This window comes from Phascolarctos cinereus, unplaced genomic scaffold (genome assembly GCF_003287225.1).
Source record: "Phascolarctos cinereus isolate Bilbo 61053 unplaced genomic scaffold, phaCin_HiC Scaffold_3;HRSCAF=262, whole genome shotgun sequence".
NCBI lineage: Eukaryota > Metazoa > Chordata > Mammalia > Diprotodontia > Phascolarctidae > Phascolarctos > Phascolarctos cinereus.
Genome location: NW_027555736.1, coordinates 177,907,148 through 177,928,968, shown reverse-complemented (window position 1 = coordinate 177,928,968; position 21,821 = coordinate 177,907,148). Strand labels below are relative to the sequence as shown.

At 39.4% G+C, this 21,821-nt stretch overlaps 1 long non-coding RNA gene across 1 annotated transcript in view; it reads right to left on the bottom strand.

Annotated features, from left to right (window-relative positions):
- Positions 1-366: 366 nt before the first annotated feature.
- Positions 367-21,821, bottom strand: part of LOC144456325 (uncharacterized) — a 54,286-nt gene continuing 32,831 nt past the window's right edge. The window contains exon 3 of the long non-coding RNA XR_013485391.1: positions 367-811. This is a non-coding gene — a long non-coding RNA (uncharacterized LOC144456325). The remainder of the gene's footprint in view (positions 812-21,821) is intronic.

The following is a 21,821-nucleotide window of genomic DNA, read 5'->3' as shown; positions in this document are numbered from 1 at the left end:
ACAGGAAGAGGGTTTGTGTAGACACAGATCACAGCTTTCCATGTATGATGCTTACTGACCTCAAAAGTGAATGAGAGGGTGACTCAGCCCAGGATGGAATAGCTTGAGCATGTAGGGGTGAAGAGGGTGCAAGCTTGATATTATTTGGTGTTGTGCCAGTCTGTGCAGAATTAGAAGGTGGATTATTGTGGATTTGTTTTCTTTCAGGAATTAGGGCTGGCACTGGCTTAGCTTCAGTGCTGCCTATGGTATTAATTGAAATGCATTTCTGTCTTAACAGCCTCATCCCATTTAGCCATTGTGACTTTGGAGTGACTTCCAAAGCAATCCAATCAGAATGAGTTGGCAGATTAACATTAACTTTCATGTCAGCACTGAAGGCAATAAGAAATGAAAATGCTATATGAATAGGCATTGTACCAGGCATCCTGCAGCTAAAAATAGAGTGGAACTCTCTTCTGCTTGCTAATGAGTCTTTGTCGAATCTACAATTGGATCCAATTTAGTCAACTACTTATGAGGGTATTCATGACTTTCATAGTGAAAATAAAAATGTCACCATTGTTACCAGCCTTTGGACCTCCTAACGGCTGTACTGCTCTCTTCCTGATCATATCTAACTTAAAGGTTTTCTCATCTCTCTCATTCTCCACACTTGAGATCCACAAAGAACCTAATCAGAATAAATGTGATCATACTTACCAGGAACAACCCCTCGACCTGATGTTCTTTTAACTTGAGAAGAAATCCAAACCTTCTTTCCCATTGCTAGTAATCTTGGCTGGAATATGGTCACTTGCAGCCAGGGTGACTATATCATGTCAAAGGTGAGTAGGTGATGGAAGGCAAAGAGAAGCAGAACAAGTTATCCAGGGAAGGATTTCCCTGGCTGGGATAACCCAAATTCCCCATTTTATAGATGACAGAACTTATGTAAGGAGAGGTCAAATTCAAACAATAAATTAGTAGCTGTACGATGAGCACAAACTGACTCCTTTATTTAGTTACCTTCCCAGTATGCCACAAAAAAGTCTGCTAAGCTCTACAATTCTATATTCCAGTATGAAATCTAGCCTCTAGTGAAGCAAATCTCTTATTGTGCCCTGTATGTATCACACTCATTCTCAACTTTGTGCTTTTGCTTTTACTATTTTTGCTGCTATGTAACCGTATCAGAGACTCCCTCCTAACATGAATGACCTGGGTATACTTTGAGGACCTCTCACTTTTTTGGCTTACTGTCTCCTCCAGATTTCAACCTGGGAATGTCAATATCTCACATTCGCCTAAAGAGTAGCCATCGGTTTTTCTTATATTCACTCAGGGTCACATGACTCAAAATATAATTTTATTTTCCAACTAAAAGGGGAAAGTGACTTTCATAACAACAACAATGTTTATATAGTGCCTTAAAGTTTGCAAAGCACTTTACAAATATTATTGCATTTTATCCTTGAAACAACTCTGGGACATAGGTGTGATTATTATTACTTTTATTGTGTAGCTTTAGTTTCGAATAAGATAAATATTGATAGATATAACCCACATTAAAACAAAAAACTCTTTGGCTTCCTCTATAATTATTAAGAGTGTAATGGGGTCCTAAGATAAAAAAAAATGTTTGAGAACTGCTAAAATGATACCTTGACAAACATGTCTACAGTTCATAAACACATCTGCAGGCCAGAGTGCCTTCATTTTTATGTATTTATTTTTTGAAACTTGATTTTGCATACATGGGTCCCATAAGATCCTAAACTTCCCACTGTTCAAATGAGTTTCTATCCTCAACCTGATACAAAGCTATGTTGGATCAGTACCATTCAAATGTTTTCCTTTTTATTCCTATCCAAACTACTCATCCTTCAAAACCTACCTCAAAAGTCTGCCTGCCTACTCCAGGAAACATAGTTTTATTCAGGAATTCTTTAACCCAGAGGTCCTGAGATCCTTGTGGAGAGTGATTCCTCCCATCTTAGTCTATTTGACTGGAGGTCAATAAATTAGGAGACAAGACTAGGAGATAAAAAGTTTAATTAGCAATGAAATATTGAGTAAAAGGAACAGCATGTCAGGTGATTTGGGGCACACTGTATTAACCTTGGGGTTGGAACATGTTAACCTTGGGGTCTCAGAAGTTGCCAAAAATAAGTTTGTTTCCATGGGGATATTTTGTCTACAGTTAATGTTAGAATATCTTGATGGGGCAGGAGATCTCTAAGATAGTGGAAGCCTCCTTCAAGATAGAATCAGTGGGCTCACCCTGTTGTTGAATAAAATATAGAATGAGGGTCTGTCTCTATTTACACAACCCTATATCTCCATTTCTTTGACTTCTAACATTACTTTTTTTTCCTCCTTGGAAGATTTTCCCCCAAACTTACTGTCTACCTCCTCCAGTCTCATGCTCACACTGGAACTTCTGCATACTTCCAGTATGACTGCTGGAAATATAGTACATACCATAAAATTTTGTAATTTATTGATGATTGAGCATGGCTCACTAGATGTTTCTTTGCTTTGTCTTCCTGCCCAGTTTGGAACATAAGAGTACTTTTTTTTTTTTTACTCAGAGCAGTGATGGAAAGAATCAAGCCTTCAACTAGTACATATTTGACTGACAGCTGGACCCAAGACCAGCAATATATCATTTACTGCCAGTAAAGTTTATTAATTAAATTAATTTGAAATTAATTTTTATTAATAATTTAGATTATTCACTGGAAGGTCAAATACTGAAGCTGAAGCTTAAATACTGTGGCCAAATAATGAGAAAACAAGACTAACTGGAAAAGATTCTGATGTTAGGAAAGATTGAAAGCACAAAGAAAAGGGGACAGCAGAGGATGAGATGGATAGATAGTGTCACGGAAACAACGAACATGAATTTGAACAGATTGCTAGAGATAGTGGAAGATGGAAGGGCCTGGCATGCTATGGTCCATGGGATCAAATACAACTGAACAACAACAAAGTTTATGTCCTAGAAGGAAAGGGAATAAGCATTTATTAAGTGTCTACTATGTGCCAGGCACAGTAGTAAGTACTTCACAAACGTTATTTTATTTGATTCTCACAACAGCTATTATTATCCCATTTTACAGTTGAGGAACCTGAGGCAGTAAGACTGCCTGGGTCAACAGGTAGTAAGTAGCTGAGGCCACATTTGAACTCAGATCTTCTTGACTCCACACCTAGCCCTCCACCCACTATATCATCTAGGTGACTTCTAGAAATATATAAATTTTTGAAAGACTCTTGAAGACCACAGGTTTCCATCTGGAGTGGACTTTAGGGGTCATCAGGTTCATCAAGTTCCCTTCATTTTACAGATGAGGAAACTGAGATCCAAAGAGGTTAAGTTACTTTATTCAAAATCATATGGATAGTAAGTGGCAGACACAGGATTCATACCAACGTCTTCTAACTCCAAGCCCAAAACTTTTCCTACTGCAGTAAGATGCTTCTGATTCTTCAGAAGATGGTGTTGACACAGCATCTTCCTGATAATGATTCTTTCCCCAGGGTGGATTGGCCATTCCTGGTGTGTGTCTACTCCTTAACTTGCTCCAAATCCACACTGATCCTTTCCCTCCCTGCTTCAGCTAGGTTAACTTGCCTACTCTATGGATGAAAGTTGGTTGGTGGGGATGGCTGGTGTCTTCTCTGCAGGAAATGCCTCTCTTGGATCAAACAAATGGGAAAAGGACCCACATGTACAAAAATATTCATAGCAGCTCTTTTTGTGGTGGCAAAGAATTGGAAATTGAGAGGATGCCCATCAATTGGGGAATGGCTGAACAAGTTGTGGTATATGAATGTAATGGAATACTATTGCACTATAAGAAATGATGAACAGGCTGACTTCAGAAAAGCCTGGAAAGACTTCTATGGTCTGATGCTGAGTGAAGTGAGCAGAACCAAGAGGACTTTGTACACAATAACAACCACGTTATATAATGACTAATATTGTTAAACTGAATCCTTCTCAGCATTACAAGGATCTAAGATACTTCCAGAGGCCTCGGGATGGAAAATGCTGTCCACATCCAAGGAAAGAACTATGGAAGTCGAATCATTATCACTTATTTTTACCTTCTGTTGAGGTTTGTTTCATCTTTCTGATGGTTCCTCCTATTGGTTTTAATTTTTACTTACAACTTCACTAATGTGAAAATATGTTTAATGGGTATGTAAATGTAAAGGCTATATCAGATTTTGTGCTGTGTTGGGGAGGGTGGGGGGGAGGAAGGGGGAGAAAAATTTTCAACTCAAAAGCATATGGAAGTGATTGTTAATAAATCAAAATAAAAATAAAATAAAAAAAAGGAAATGCCTCTCTTGGTGATGGCTACAAGAGCTGAGCTAGAAGTAAGAATGGTAGTCAGGGGGTGCTGCCATTCCCAGAGCTCCTGTGCTTATCTGCTTGTTGGTGGCAGATGGACAGTACTTATTACATGGTGAAGATGAGAAAGGGGCCCCATAGGGGGCTGAGCTGGAAGCAGGGCTGGTGGTTTGGGGGACACTATTTCCAAGGTTGGTTTCAGGGTCCTGGACTGCTCCCATCAGAATCTGAGAGGAAAGAATGGTCAAGGTGGTGATGGTGGTTTGATTTGCCTTACACATGCTGTCTTCTGTCTCTTGAGAGATGGGACGATATTCTGGACACTCTGGACTTTGTATTCTCAGCACCCAGTACCAAATGAGTCTCTACCTTCAACCTATGTGGGGATGTGGTACCATTTACCTCCTTCAGTACTATTCATATGTTTCCTTCTTTTATTCCTATCTTTTATTCCTACCTATCCTTGAAAACCAACATCAGATTCTTCATCCTTTGTGAAATATTTTTCATAGTTTCATGTCCACACTGACCTCTCCTTTCTGCAAAATGGTGTACAATAAAAGCTTTTTTTTAAAATGGAATTGCATGTCAAAGCTGATTTTCTGTTGATAACTCTTCAGTGACTTTCCAAAAGGTTCATGTTTAACAAGCCAAATTCATACAGATCACATGGTGGAAAACTCCATGCCCTTCTTCACAACTTAGACCTTCCCTTCAGTGGATGAGATATGACCAAGAGACATTGCTGAACCTAAACTACTTGATCATGCACATTTACAGCATCTTATAGTTCCCTAGTAAATAATTCCCTCAATGGTGGTTCATTAGCAGCTGTTAACAACCCCCTTCTGGCTTCTAATTAATTACCTTGTCTCAGAGTCTGAGTGGGGAATGGTTGTCAAGGGCATTATTTGCTCAATTACCTAAAAACCATAGACAAATGCTTGGTAATGAATTGAGAGATGGAACACCCCCAGGTTGTTCCACCCCCTGGTGTAAAAATCATCCTCTGTTCTTTCACATCAGGCCCATAGTTTATATTTGGGGTTATAAATAGAATAAATGTCCACAGTCTGCTTCTGCATTTTTTTCAAGTGGAAACATTAAAAACTACTTTAATGGTAGGAGTTAACTTCCTCCATTACCTAAGGGACCAATTACTCCAGCCTCTTGCCTCTGCTTTTCCTCCCTCTTCCTCACCCACTTCTTTGCCTTTTGAACAAGCAGATCTTACTGAGTCGGATCATTCCCTTCTCCATCCTCCACATCCTCCATGCCTCCATCCAGGCATTCATTCATTCAAGGCCTATGCACTTGTTGAGGGCCTATCCTGCGTGAGGGGATACAAAGATAGGGCCTCCATTTTTACTAAATTCACAACCTATGAAAGCACATTTGAGGGATGCCTGGAAAACATGAAGCCATTTTGTATCTACATAGAAAAACTTAGTTACATACTGCATATGCATGTTTTAATAAGTTATTTTCTGGTTAGCCTGGATTTGTAACTCGAAAGCAGACTCTACCTTTAGAAAAAAGAAAACAGTCTTTATCTGAGAGCAGATACATTTGATCCTATTTGAGGTCATGGTAATAAAAGCTCACATTCATACAGCACTTCGCAGACAAAAAGCACTTTCCTTCCAATACCCCTACGAGGTGCTTGAGGGAAGGAGAATATCAACCAGGACCCAACTTCCCTGGGTGTTTCTTCCCAGCATGAATCAATTGTTGTGCCATTCAGTAATATCTGACTCTTTGTGACTCCATGCACCATGCTGTCCATGAAATTTTCTTGGCAAAGATACTAGAGTAGTTTGCCATTTCCTTCTCCAGTGGATTCAGGCGAAAGAGATTATGTGACTTGCCCAAGGTCACACAGCTAGTCAGTTTCTGAGGCCAGATTTTAACTCAGGTCTTCTTGATTCCAGGCCCAGCATTCTGTCCACTGAGCCACCTAGCTATCTTCTGCATGAATCAGTATCAGTCCCCAAATCTTGACTCTCTGCTCCCTCCAACTAATGTCTGGTCCTGTTTGATCCAGATAAGAACCTTGTAACAAGCCACCCAAGTTTTACTGGTTTGGGTGCACTATTCTACCAGGGAATCCAGCAGACCCGGCTTCTTTTCAGTCTTTCTGACTACCCCCTTTGACTTTTATTTTCTCTCAATAAAGCTTTCCTGCTTTACTTTTTTTCCACTAGCTCTCCCCTCCTGACGTGTTTACTCTTTTGGTGTTCTTCCCCCTTCATTGTACCTAGGAATCCTGAACTTCACTCAAATTGCATTAAGACACTAGTGCAACTATTATTATCCCCCTTTTTACAGATGAAGAAACCAAGGCACAAAGAAGTTTGGAACTGACTTGCCCAAGGTCACACTGTTATTAACTGGAAGAACAGGAACTAAAACACAGATCTTCTAACTTCAACTCTACCATGCTGCTTTTAGTGTCCTGAAAAGGACTTTTTGACGATTCCAAACACAAAGTCTTAAGGATAATCATGGTGATCAAGTGGCTACGGTACTCCATTTTAAATTGAAGAAGACAGTCAGAGGTGTTTTGCTGCTTGAAATGAGGCTACTGGAGCACTAACTGAGGAACCAGGGATGCTCAGCCTAGAGAGAAGTAACCTTAAAAGTGACTTAATAGCTGCCTTCAAAGATCTGAAGAGCTGCCTCATGAAAGAGGGATTGGACTCTTTCTTCTTGGTCCCAACCAGGTAGAACTAGGGGCAATGATTGGAAGCTGTAGAGAGGCAGATTTGGGCTCCAAATACAGAAACGCTTCCTAATAATTAGGTTGCTGCCTTCATCGGTATAATGGGCTGCCTTGCAAGATCCATTGCAGGGAAAGAAAGGGCATTTATGGAGAGTCTACTATGTGCCAGGTGTTGCGCTAGGCACTTTTTACAAATATTATCTCATTCGATCTTCACTCTGAGAGGTAGATGCTATTATTATTCCCATTTTATAGTTGAGGAAACAGAGGGCAAATGGGTTAAATGATTTGCCTAGGATTAGATAGCTACTAAGTATCTGAGGCTGCATTTGAACTCAGGTCTTCCTGATTCCAGGCTCAGCACTCTATCCACTGTGTCACCAGTTGCCACTAAGGCTGGAGGACTGACCACTTGTTGGAGACTTTGTAGAGGTGATTCTCATTCAGGTACAGGTTGAATACTTGACCTCTGATATTTTTTCCTTCTCTGAAGATCTGTGATTTTAGAATATGTGAAGGCAAAATTTAAAAGGTGTGGACTATGTAAGTCTAAGGAAAAATCCATAGAATTAGATAATGATATATAAATACTAAAGGATTAGTTTAAAAAGCATCTAATGATACCTATACACTTTTATTTCTTTAAATCTCACTTAATAGTGCCTAATCTTTTAAAATATGGATGTGACATCACCTCTCTATATGACCATCGTAAAGTGGTCTTTCCTGTCTTGTAATTTGTCCAGCTCAAGAGTTCTAAACCTCAAGTGTACTGACCGCTCCCCTTCTCTTCCCCCATTCCCTGCCCTCCCACCCCCACCAGGAGTTCTGTGCATAGATTTCAGATGGTTCATGAACTTGGATGGGAAAAAAAAATGACATCTCTGTTTTTATTAGCTTCTAACTGAAATCTAACATTTCCTTCCATTACAAATGTAGGCAACAAACATTATTCTGAGAGGGGGCTGTCAAAGCAGCCTATGACACAAAAAGTGCTAAGAATCCCTAATCTAAAATGTTCCAGAAGACAAAAGAACATTGTAGGAAATAAGATAACTGGGGACGGAAAAACAGTCTAAAGGGCGGAGAGGGAAAGGCAAGGGAAATGGGAGAGTAAGTTTGGGGGCAGGTACACCCAGAAGCATGATGGGGCTGTACACATTGGAAAAAGAGTCAGCATAAGGGACACGATATATTAATTCCATCGTGTATCTTTTGAGATTTTAGTAAGGCAACTGTGATAATGGGGAAAGAACACTGGATCTGAGTATCAGCCCTGCCCATCTTCAGTCCTGAGTGATCTCGATCAAATCACTTGCCTTCTCTCAGCTTTAGTTTCCTTTTGGTATAAAATGGAGATAATAATTGTCTTCTCAATCTTACAAGGCTGTTCTAAAGATCAAAGTTTTAAAAAATGTATATGAGAGCAAAGTGTTAGAAGAAGGAAGCTAATTCAGTTGAAACTACATAGAAGACGTGGTAGAAGCCAGTTCCTTGGCCAGAGGGAAAGGAAATAAGCATTATATCGTATCTACTATGTTCTACAAACTGTGCTAAGCACTTCACAAATATCCCACTTGATCCTCACAACAACCCTGGGAAATTATTATTGTTGTTCTTATTATAGCTGTTATTATCCCCATTTTACAGTGGAGGAAACTGAGGCAAACAGGGGTTTCCCAGCGTCACATAACTAGTCAGTATCTGAGGCCACGTTTGAACTCAGGTCTTCCTGATTCCAGGCCTGGCACTCTATCCACTGTGCCAGCAGCTGCCTCAGAGGCCAAAGTTGCTCTGTGGACAATGAGGTGAATTATATGTCATCCCAAAGTCCCTTCTTTCTCCATGGCCTTCTTCTATTCTATTCCCAGTTCTAATTATGTTTATTTCATGAGAGCTGTTAGTATAAGCCAGTTTTTCAAAGGCTTATTTTTAAATTCTTGTTCTCTTGGATCATCTTTTGAGTGCCAGACAGCCTCTTAAACCAAAAGACTGAAATGTCACAGTAAGCTTCCTTCATAGAGCACCCTCGGGATAGAGACTGCTGATCTAGTGACACAGGCATGGAAACACCACCAAGCCCACACTCCTAGTTATGGGCTTCCTTTAGTCTAGGATGGAATGAAAACAGACATAATTTCTGATTTCACTTGGCATCAAACATTCATGAACCAAGACTATTTTATTGCATGGTGACTTTTGTCCCCTGGTCACATCTTATGTTTTTCAGTACCTTGGCTCAGTTTTGACGACAATCTTCCTATCATCTTTCAGGCTTAGAATACACAGAGTATCTGACATACCATAGTTGGGAGATTCCTCAACTCAGAAGTCATAAGATCTTCTCAGAGAGTGATTCCTCCCATTTTGGTTCATCTGATGTGAGATCATTAAGTCAGGAGCTAAGGCTGGAGGTAAGGTAGGGCAGCTAGGTGGTGCAGTGGATAGCAGCTAGACCTGGAGTTAGGAAGACTCATCTTCATAAGTTCAAATCTAATTTCAGATACTTACTAGCTTTGTGACTCTGGGCAAGTCACTTAACCTGGTTTGCCTCAGTTTACTCATCTGTAAAATGAGCTGGAGAAGGAAATGGCAAACTACTCCAGTATCTTTGCCAAGAAAACCCCAAATGGGGTTGCAAAAGAGTCGGAAACAACTGAACAAAAAAATGCTAGGAGATAAAAAGCTTAGTCTTATGAGCTGATGGGGCAGTGATCCCACAGATAGCAACAAAGGGACACACACACACACACACAGAGTTTACACAGTTTTGGCATGACATTGCCAGTGGCAAAAGGAGCCTATTAGATGAGGCTACTCAGCCACTTTACTAATTTGGACAAGGCTGAGTAACAGCGACAGGATTTCAGGTGATACAAGGAAGAATGTGTTAACCTTGGGGTCTCAGGTGTTGCCAAAGATCAGGTTTGTTTCAGTGTGGATATTTAGTCTGGCATTAATCTCATCAGAACATCCTGGTGGGGCCAGAGATCTCTAATATGATGGAGGCCTCCTTTAAAATAGACATCAGTAAGGCTCATCCTGTCCTTGCCAGCCTGAGGATCTCTATTTACACAGCTCTGTAGCTCTGTTTTCTTGACTTCTAAGGTCACTTTTGCTGAGGAGGAGATGTTTTCCACAAACTCAAGTTCACTTCCTCCACACTACCCTGACAACAAATTTGAATTTTCTTAGTCAAGTTGAGATTCGTGAGATCTACATAATAATTAAGTTTATAATCTTTTTAAAAGAGATTTAATATTTTATTTTCCCCAATTACATATAAAAACAATTTTTAACATTTATTTTTTAAAATTTGAGTTCCAAATTCTCTCCCTCCCCTCTTGACTCCCCCTTCATTGAGAAGGCAAGCAATTTTATATGTTTATACATGTGCAGTCATGCAAAACATATTTCCATATTAGTTATGTTATGAAAGAAAACACAAACAATAAAACCCCCATGAAAAATCAATTTTATTTGTTTTTGTTGCTTTTTGCTAGGCAATTGGGGTTAAGTGACTTGCCCAGGGTCACACAGCTGGTACTTGTTGTGTGTCTGGAGGCCACATTTGAACTCAGGTCCTCCCGACTTCAAGGCCAGAGCTCTATCCACCACGCTACCTAGCTGCCCCAAAAACTGAATTTTAAAAAATATGCTTTGATCTGCATTCAGATTCCATTAGTTCTTTCTCTGGAGATGGATAGCTTTTTTTCATCATAAGTCCTTCAGAATTGTCTTGGATCATTGTATTGCTGAGAATAGCTAGGTAGCTAGGTCATTCACAATTGATTGTCACATAATAGTGCTGTTACTGTGTACAATGTTCTCCTGGTTCTGCTCATTTCATTTTACATCAGTTCACGTCTTTCCAGGTTTTTCTGAGAGCACCCTGCTTGTCATTTCTTATAGCACAATATTATTCCATTACAGTCATATACCACAACTCGCTCAGCCATTCCCCAATTGATGGGCATCCTCTCAATTTCTAATTCTTTGCCACCACAAAAGAGCTGTTATAAATATTTTTGCATGTGTGTCTTTTTTTTAAATCTCTTTGAAATACAAACCTAGTAGAGGTATTGCAGGGTCAAAGGGTATGTACAGTTTTATAATTCTTTGGACATAGTTCCAAATTGCTCTCCAGAATGGCTGAAATCAGTTCACAACTACACCAACAGAGCATTAGTGTCTCCTCAATTTTCCCACATCCCCTCCAACATTTGTCTTTTTCCTTTTCTGTCATATTAGCCAATCTGAAAGGTGTGGTATGATACATCAGAATTGTTTATGCTTATAATTTTATAAATTTGAAATACTTTCTTTTTCAAGGTCACAGCTCTCTAACAATAAGATCCAATTATTTTAAGTATATAAGTTTTAGAGGCAACATGGTAGTAGATAGGATGCTGGCCTCGCTGTCATATATTGGTTGTGTGACCATGGGCTAGTCATTTTAATTTCCCAGTGCCTCAGGCAACTTCCTAGGACTATAAATAAAAGTATAAATTATAGATAAGATGCCAATCTACACTGAGCTCCTCACACAAAAGAAATCATAGATAGTGATCTCTTTTTCCCCTCTAAGGTAGATTAATTATAACCTAAATTCATTAAGGGCAGGGAATTTAGCCTTTCTCTGGCACTTAGGATGCTATGTGTAATTAATATGAATGAATAAATGAGTGAAAAATAATTTATTAAATACTTACTATATGTCAGGCACTATGCTAGGCTCTGATGATAAAAATTTTTAAATGAGGTTGTTCCTATTCTTAAGGAGTTTACATTCTGATATGAAGAGATAACACACGTACAGGAGTGGCATCCAGGGATGGGAGTATTTAGGGAATTACATTAAACTCCATGAGAGCAGAGACTGCATTTAATACAGTGCTTGGCATATAATAAATGCTCTAACAAATGTTTTTTCATTCTTTCATTTATAGTAAGTTGATTCATAGACAGTCAATTGTGACTCCACCTTTCCAAGAACAATGGTAGTATGTAGAATGAATGATGATTTTTAATTGGAGAATTCAGGGCCCTTTTTCCTAATTATTTATCTATGTGGATAATATTCTTTTGCTCTCCCCCCCTCCCCATTTTCTTCTTTCTCTCTGTCTCTTCCTCTCCTTCTTTCTCTCTCCCTCTATCTTTTCCTCCCTCCCTCTCTGTTTCCATCTTTCTGTCTCTCTCTCTCTCCTACCCCCTATGGTCTATGATTTCATTTTATCAAAAACTCTAGGTACAGAAACTCTCTCCATCAATTCAGATATACAACTCATTTGTCATAGTCTTAGGAGTTAGCAGGATCTCTGAGAGATTGACTTGCACACAGTGACTTTGTGTTCACACAAATGTATATGCCACATGGTTTCTTAGGCACCCTGTAGTTAAAGTGTAAATACTTAACCTCAGAGACCTTATTGAGATAATTGTGTTTTGTTTCATAATTTTTCCTAGTCCAAATTCAGTTTCATAAATAAATGCTTTTAGATAAATAGCAAGTATACTATAACTCTCTCTTATCTGGACCCCTATATACACTCTTTCACATTAGGCTCTGGGTTCATCTGATTCTTCCTGAGCTTTCTCTTTTCTTGTGCAGAACATCAGAATTGTGCCAGGCAAATGTCCTCATCTGACAGGACTCTCTCCTTAATGTCCCCAACTGATCATATCACTACATAGGGCCCAGCCTCAATTTCACTGACTGAATTTAGGCTGGGGACACTTGTCTCCATGCATAGTTAATGCCCTCATTAGAAGGTCTCCACAGGGCCAATCCAAATCCTCTTGGGACCTATATTCAAAGGACAAAAACATAGCTCAAATTGCCCAGGATCTCCACTCAGACAACACCACACTGGCTTACACTACACTGACAGGGACTCATAATGGTTAGTATTCCCTCAGACTCATAATCGTGAGTGATTATTGAGACAGCAAGATAGCAGAGTTCTGGGCCTGGAGTCAGGAAGATTTGAGTTCAAATCTGGCATCAGACACTTACTAGCTGTGTGTCCCTGGGCAATTCATTTAATATTTGTTTACCTTAGTTTCCTCAACTGTAAAATGAAGGTAATAACAGCACTTACCTCACAAGGCTGTGAGCATCAAATAAAATAGTATTTGTAGAGTACCTGGGACTATTTAAATGCTTATTCCCTTCCCCTTCTTTCCCTATTCACTCTTCCACACTTTTTCCGTCCTACACATACTGACACTCTAATAATATGTTCTGTCATAACTCACAGACCTGGCTCACAATCTCACCTACTCCACTGAGCATTAATATTAAATTACCTGGATGAACTAATTTTCTATTAGCCTTATTTGTCCTAGACACACACAGAATAGTTTCCACCTCTTTGGAATCTTCCCTTTTCTCTGTTATAGTATAGTATATATGATATCTTTTAAAGACTCATTAATACATTTTGTTTGAAACAGTAGATATTTCCTAGAAAATACCCAAACACATTCTCCTATAAAGTACATTCCACCAAATAGTTAAATAAAACCATCCAACAATATGATCATGATTACTAATATGTCAGGTCCCACTTTTGTAGCTTACTGATTATTAACAAAAAGGAACGATGTGTGCTTTAATATTGATGATGTTGGTGCATTTGACCCACGTTTTTTGTTGCCCCTTAGAGTTGGCCTTATTAACATTAACATGTCTTTTGGTTCTGCATTCTTTACTCTGAATGATCTCTATGATCAAAGCTATATGTATATACATTTTAAATTCTACTTTAACTATGTTTATTCTGCTTCTTCACTGTAAATTCTTTATCTTCCATTATAGTGCAATAATATTCCATTAAATTCTGATACCATAGTTTTGTCAGCTCCTACTCAATTGTTGGACATACACATCATTTCTAGCTTTATGTTGACACAAATCATGCTGCCGTGATTATTTTGGTGCATAGAGGTCTAGCCCCCTATCATTAACTTCCTTGGGATATGGTCCCAAGAACAGAATCTCTGGCTCAAAAGATATGAACAACTGAATAATTTTACTTGCATACTTCTAAACCATTTTCCAGAAAGGTGGAACCAATTCACAGCTCCACTAACAGTGAATTAGTAAGTCTGTTCTGCCACATCCTTTCCAACAAGTTTTCCCCCCATCTTTCTTTGCTAATTTGATGGCTATGATGTGACACTTCAGGAGTGTTTTAAAAGTGTATTTCTCTGTCATTTGTGATTTTGAAAAATTTGTAAGATCAGATTTTTAAAGAAATCTTAGCTTTAAAAAAAATAGCTCAACCTGTTTGTCAGTTGCATGCCTTTTGCTTAAGTCTTGAATCATTCTAGAAGAATATGTAAATGAGGCCACAACAGTTTCAAAGTGAATAAAGTGGAGGAGATTTTATGTGGGTCTTTGTTAAATAAGGTCAGGTCCGTTTTTGTAGATGTGAGGGCTGAGTCATCTTTTAGATTATCCTAAAAATAAACACAACCAGATGCAAGGTTTCCCCCTCCCTTTGATTTTATGAATCCAAACTGGCAAACCTGTTATATGCCCATCTATAAAATCTGAAACAACGAGGCTAGATAGAAAGCAGGCAGAGGAGACATAGGAGCAAAATGAGAAGCACTCACAGGAGGACTTAAGAAGGGCCCTGAGATATTTGAGATGTAAGAGATTCTAGTGAGATATGGAAGGGTTTAGGAATGCGCAATGCTTGAGGGGGTATTACGAGATGAGTAAGAGCAAGATATGTGCACACTTAAAGGATGTAATGAGATGCTTTAGGAGATAAATTTTTTAAATGGCATCTATATAAGTGGAAGGGGGACACATTGTTATCAAAAGTAATGAGGTACAAATGTCTCATTACAACTAGATTACCATGTCAGTTTCTGAGCCAGTCTCCCTGCCTTCACCCTCTCAGTTTTATCCTCTATTCAGTGCCAGAATCATTTCCCTAAAATACCACTTTCATCATGTCCATCACCTTGCTCAAGAATCTTCAATAACTACCCATTGCCCTGTCACATCAAATTAAATCAAGCTTCCCCGTCTTCTTTCAAGATCCTTTATAATCTGGCTCCACTTCATCTATCCAATCTTATTCCTCACTTCTCAGCAATCATTGCTCATTTTCCACTTCAGTTCGACAGACTTACTCATCATCCCTTGCACATGTCATGTTTCTTCTTATATCTGTTTCTTTGCTCATGCTATTTCCTTAGTCTGGAACAAGTGCTAGATTTAGAATTAAAGACCTGCATTTGAATCCCATTTTTACAACTTTCTACCCCTCCAACCAAATCTCCTTACCTTTCTGGACCTCAATTTTTTTCTCTCTTCATCAATAAAATGAGGGAATTGAAAGAGATGATCTCTCAAATCCCCATCAGCTCAAAATCTTATGTTCCCTATAAGTAAACCTGCTATCTACTCCTTCTTCCCCCTTCTCCCACCATCACTATCCTCTTTCCCTAAATCCTACTGATTCATCAAAACCCATTTCAACTCTTTTCTTCTCCATGAAGCTTCTGGCTAGTCCAATCCATACTGAACTCTCCTTTCTTTTTTTAAAATTAATTTATTTTGATTTATCAATAATCACTTCCATATGCTTTTGAGTTTAAAATTTTTCTCCCCCTTCCTTCCCACCAACCTCCCCAAGACGGCACACAATCTGATAGAGGCGATACATTTACATTCCTATTAAACATATTTTCACATTAGTGAAGTTGTAAGTAAGAATTAGAACCAATAGGAGGAACCACAAGAAAGAGGAAACAAAACCCAACAGAAGGGAAAAAATGGCAAATAGTATGCTTCGATCTGCATTCAAATTCCATAGTTCTTTCTTTGGATGTGGATAGCATTTTCCATCATGTGAATTCTCCTGTCTTAAAAATAGTATGGCACTTACATTCCAAACCATTCAGGCAATGAAGTGTTTTGGTTTTGATCTGGGCCTGTGATTCCATAAGGGCAGAGAACATTATGAGTGTTAGGACTGTCAGGGGTATTAAGAGGCTAAAGGACTTGCCCATGGTTATATAGCTAGTCCATATGAAAGGCAAGACCTGAACCTAGATCTTTCTGTCAGGTTGGTATTTTATAAATTTTAAATTATTTCATGTATATCTAAACTACAAACCTCATGAAGGTAGGGGCCTTATCTTATATTTCTTTTGTGTGCTCCACAGTCAGGGTAGTTTAGGGGATAGAGAGAAGTGACCTGGCAGAAAGACCTGGGTTCATTGTGTAATTCTAGAAAGTGTACATGGGTATTAATCTACATTCTGCTGTAATGTGTCATTTCATTTTCTGGGCCTTAGTTTCCTCATCCATAAAAGGTTGGACTGGATAATCACTTAGATTCCTTCCAGATTCCCTGAGACTAGAAGACAGAAAGGGAGAAAAGCTAATGAGATTTAAAATGCCAGTGATGTAATGAGATGCTGAAGTGGAAGTTATAATGAGATGAGGTTATAATAGATGATTGCAATATGCTGTTGTAAATTGGGAGAGCCTAATGAAAGGCCCCTGCTTATGACATAATGAGAAGCCCTAGTGGAGCATTCTAATAAGTCTGCTTGTCTCAAGAGTTCAGGGAGTATAGAGAGAGAAGTTGTTGCCATTACTCACTTTGAGATACTTGCCTAGAGCCAAGCCTGCTCTGGGACTGAAACACCAACCTATGAGTAAAGTGTCTATGCACACTTCCTGCTACAACAGTTCCATGTAAAAATGATACTGGCTGGGCCTTAGAGGCTAGCATTCTATTCCCAAGACAACTCCTGCGAAACCTTTAGCCTTGAAGGATGGTGAAATATCATCACAGCTACACCCAGTGCTGACCATAATGTAGTGAAGTAGAAAGAGCACTGAGACATAACTTTAAATCCTTACTCTGCCATTTCTGACTTCAGCAAGTCACTTCTCTTTTAATTTACATATAATCTGGGTTTCAAGCCATTCCTGGGACATTTTCCATACTGCCACTTAGGTATGACTCCAGATTGGGGGAAGGAGAAAACTGATGCAAGCCCATGGATCTGAGGGAAGTTGATACAAAAGCTTTGGAAAGGAGAGATATTCTGTACTCAAGAGGGCCAGGCTCTTCAGAACTGACTCCAAATGCATAATGTGTACATGTGAAGGGGCGGGGGGTGGGGGGGTAGAGAGGAAAGAAAGAGAGGGAAAGAGGAAGAGAGGGAGCCATGGAAAGAGAGAGAAAGAGAGAGAGAGAGAGAGAGAGAGAGAGAGAGAGAGAGAGAGAGAGAGAGAGAGAGAGAGAGAGAGAGAGAGGTTGGAAGCTCAAGATATGTAGAAGATGCCAACTCTTTCACATGTCCCTGATTTCTAGCTTTTTTCCCTAGAGAGTTTGGGGAATTTCTGCCTCTTTTGGTTTAAGTAGAGGTCTTATCTTGATCCTAGCAAAGAGTTTTATTTGGTTTTGTGTATTTTCTGGTATCTTCTAATCTGTAGAATGTTTCCAATTTCTCTTTTGAATAAAGATTTAAATTAAAAATTTTAATTTAAAAATTTCTTGCTTCAATAAAGGAATTTACTCACAATCCATTATTTGTTAAGGTCCTTTGTGTAACTTTTTTTTGGTGGGAAGGGGCCAAGCTAGGGGTGTGAGCTTGAGGTAACTCTCTCCCCTTAAGAGCTATCAGGGGAGTAGTTTTGGTTTGTGCCCCTAGACCAAAAATATTTAGCAGAGGCACACACATAATTCTAGTCCAGTACACATCTCAGACGTGGAAAAAGATAGTCAACCTCATGCCTACTCTCTTTCTCCTCTGAACGCAGGAAATGCAGTGTTCTTTGGAGAGTTTGTGGGCAGCTAAGTGGCACAGTGGGTAGAATGCTAGCCCTGGAGTCAGGAAGACTTGAATTCAAATCCAACCTCAGACACTTGCCAGCTGTGTGACCTTGGGCAAGTCACTTAACCCTGCTTGCCTCAGTTTCTCAGCTATAAAATGAGCTGGAGAAGGAAATGCCGAACCACTCCAGCATCTCTGCCAAAAAAACCCCAAATGGGGTCAGGAGGAGTCAGATGTCCATCAATAAGAACAGGGCAAGATTTCAGAGATATCTATCTATGCTTCCTGCAAATCACACTTAGACAACCTATGTAGACATATGAAACTTTCATTGGCACATAGACTTTACATACATAATTTGTGGCCATCTGCAGTTGTTCTGATCTATATCTTGCCACTGCACCCAGATGGCTCCAGAGGAGAAAGTGAGGCTGGTGACCTTGCACAGCTCTCTTTACTTAAATCCAAATCACTTCCATGTTATGGCATCACCTCCCTGATGTTATGAGCCTCTTCGAGAATGAAGGACAAACAACAAGAATCTGTTAAAAACAAAAACAAAAACAAAAACAAAAACAAAAACAAAAACAAAAACAAAAAGGGGCAGGTAGGTGGTGCAGTGGATAGAGCACCAGCCCTGGATTCAGGAGAACCTGAGTTCAAATATGGCCTCAGACACATAACACTTACTAGCTGTGTGACCCTGGGCAAGTCACTTAACCCCAAATGCCTTCACCAAAAAAACAAAAACAAAAACAAAAAACAAAAAAACAACAACCAAAAAAAAAAATGAGGAGGTTCAACTAGATGGCTTCCAAGGTCTCTTCCAGTTCTAAATCTATGAACTTATGATTCTACTGCACTTATATGCATAGATACCATATGTATACTACATAGAATCTATATGATTCTATGGCAACTGCCCCTTATTGTTCAAAACAGGCAGCTAGACAGTCAATATTCCCAGAGAGGCAGCTGAAGGAAGGAAAAAGAGGCCTAGGCAATGCATCGTATAGATGCGCAACGAGCCTAGTAGAACACTGTACAGGAAAAGCCTTCTTTCCCATTCTTACAAACACACACCTTATCTCTCACACACACACTGCCCTAAGGTTTTCTTCCCTTTTGTTAGGTCTTTTCCCCTTCACAGCTGATCTTAATATTCATCTTGAACTAATTTCACCTGTTGAGAAATATGGCGGGATGAAAGGAAAGGGTACATAGTTCAAATGTCCCATCCCTTACCTCCCAACCCACTACCAGGCAATGCCCTTCCTAGAATGGCAAATGCCTTCTTCTACTTTTCCACCAGGCAGACACAAAGACCTTGAAACACCATCTTCAAAATTAAGTGCCATAGAATTAGGTTTATGATGGGATGGATAAAGAATAGGGTGTACTGAAATACATGATCAGCAAGCGGGAATCATTCAAAAATAAATAAATCCTTAGAACAGTAGGGAATCAGAGTCAAGCTTATGTATGTCAATTTTATTTTCAGTGTTTCAAGGTAATATAGGGTAATGAACAATACACTTCCCATATAGCCTGAGGGCAGCTCAAGGATGGAAGGAAATGGGGTAGTGGAGATTCACCTCTAAAGCTCAGTGAGAGGTCTGAGACCAGGACTGGAATTCTTACTCATTTCAAATTGTAAAGACACAGGAGAGTTAACAACTAAGTAATCATACACTGAGTCACAGAGTCATTGATTTTAGAGCTGAAAGGGACCTTCGTGATCATCTAACCCAACATAATATCCTGGATTCTCCTCTCCAACCCCCCATTCCACACCCCTCACCAGCCAGGAGGGGGGGGTTCCTTCCTAAGCACTTGGCAAATTGCAAAGACTCTGTATCTCTGTGCCAGGGCCACCAGCTTGGCTGAATCATCTGCTTAATTTCAGTGGTTAAGGGGCCTCTTGTATAAAAGGAACCCTGGAGGTTCAATTGAAGAAAATGATTCATTTTTGAGTAGTGAAAGCATCATTCAAGAATTCTGAATTCCATTCTACTAGCCAGTTCTTATGTTCTCCCCAGTAAAGTCTAGGGCATACACGCTTGGAGAATGAAAATTTCAGAGGCCTTACAGGGTACATCTGAGATGCCTCATATTGATATATTGACATTTAAGAGGGCAAAGGATTAGACTCAAAATTGGCTCCCATTTTCCATAGGACTAATGGCTGTTATTCTGGTTATTATTATGGAAATTTATTTATACAGTAATTTTATTGGTGTAGGGATCTTCTCTCTAAACTATTCGGTTCGGTAACTCATGTTGCATTTACAGTCTTAGAGAAATGCCTTGGATACTGAAAGGATAAATGACTTGCCCATGGTCACACAGCCAGCATGTGTCAGAGGCAGGACTTGAACCCAGGTTTCTCTGACTTTAGGACCAGTCCTCTAGCTATTCTTTCATACTTTCATATTCTTTTTATTTATTTTATTTTTGAGGAAGCAATCATGGTTAAGTGACTTGCCCAGGGTCACACAGCTACTAAGCGTCTGAGGCTGGATTTGAACTCAGGTCCTCCTGACTTCAAGACCGGTCCTCTATCCACTGCACTACCTAGCTATCCTGCATACTTTCTTCTTTCTGGATTTTTAAGTCACATTTTAAAGAAATGGGAAATGGCAGCAATCCTCTGGAATTTTATTTTGGCTTTCTCCTTCTGAAACCTCAAATACTAACCAATTTTGGGAGTGACCTCCTATACAATTTACAAAGACTCAGCCTTGCCTAGATATTTCTGTAGAACAGAAAGAATACGGGGTCCCAAACTGTGTAGCATGGAGCACTGTCAGTGAGGGATGGGGGATAAGGAATGAGGCATTTAATCATCAAACAGTGTATTCCTTATCTACCTCCTCAATATTTCTCTACATGTGAAATCATTTTAGTATTAGGCCCAACCTTGAAGGTGAAAAGATAGCAAAAAATTTGAGGACTGGATGACCTGCTAGACCCCTTCCAACTCCATAAGGCAACTAATTCTCCCTCTCACAAATTGTCTTAATTCCTTCTTGTACTATTTTCACTTCATGAATTACATAGCTGATTTGAGGGCACATTTTAATCCAGTTGGTGTTACTTGTCCCAGGCAGCAACTGTCCCCAGCATCAAAATTCCTGGTTATGGCTCTGCCCATATCCCTCCTGCTGAAACTTATACCTGGTCCCTTTTGATCCAACAGAAATGGAGAATATTTGGTTAAACATCTTCCTCCATTAAAAAACAACAACAACAAATAAATCCTATTACCCACCATTCCCCCCATATACTTCCCTACTGGTAGTAGTTTTGAATTCATCACAACTTAAATTCTTAGTAAAAATCATCTTTTTTGGCAACACCAATTGGTAAACCCCTCCCAGACATCCTCAAGACTCCAGCTTCAGAATAGGAATTCTGAGTTCTTCACTGATTGGGTTGCTAAGCAACTTATCACGCCTTTTAAACAGAAAAAACTTATGCGGCAGCAATTGGTCTGATTCTTAATGCTAAGGTGACTCTTCACCTCACTTTCATCTTCCTGATTACTTCAAGTTTCTGTTAAAAGAAAAAGAAAGAAAGAAAATGTTGCCATAAATTATACACCCAAAAATGTCACTGATGCTAACATTAGATCTGCCTTGTCACCATAGTAACTTTCTGTGATCAGAATATCTTTCTGTTGTTTGCTCATTTTCCCAGCCTATTACTTGACTTATAACTCTTTGTTAAAGTGGAGCTCTGCTTCCATGGTGGAGGGAGCACTTTCCCAAGCTTCAAGCACTTTGTGCAGCTGTTTTCAGAGATACTTCTAGGGATCTGTAAGTTTTCAGTTATTCCGAGGTGGTATGATCTAAGGAGAGAAGCATTTACTATTCTCCTGACCTGTGATCTGGTCTGTGAGTGACCACAAGCACTCTTTTTTGCTCTGGAATTGTGAGC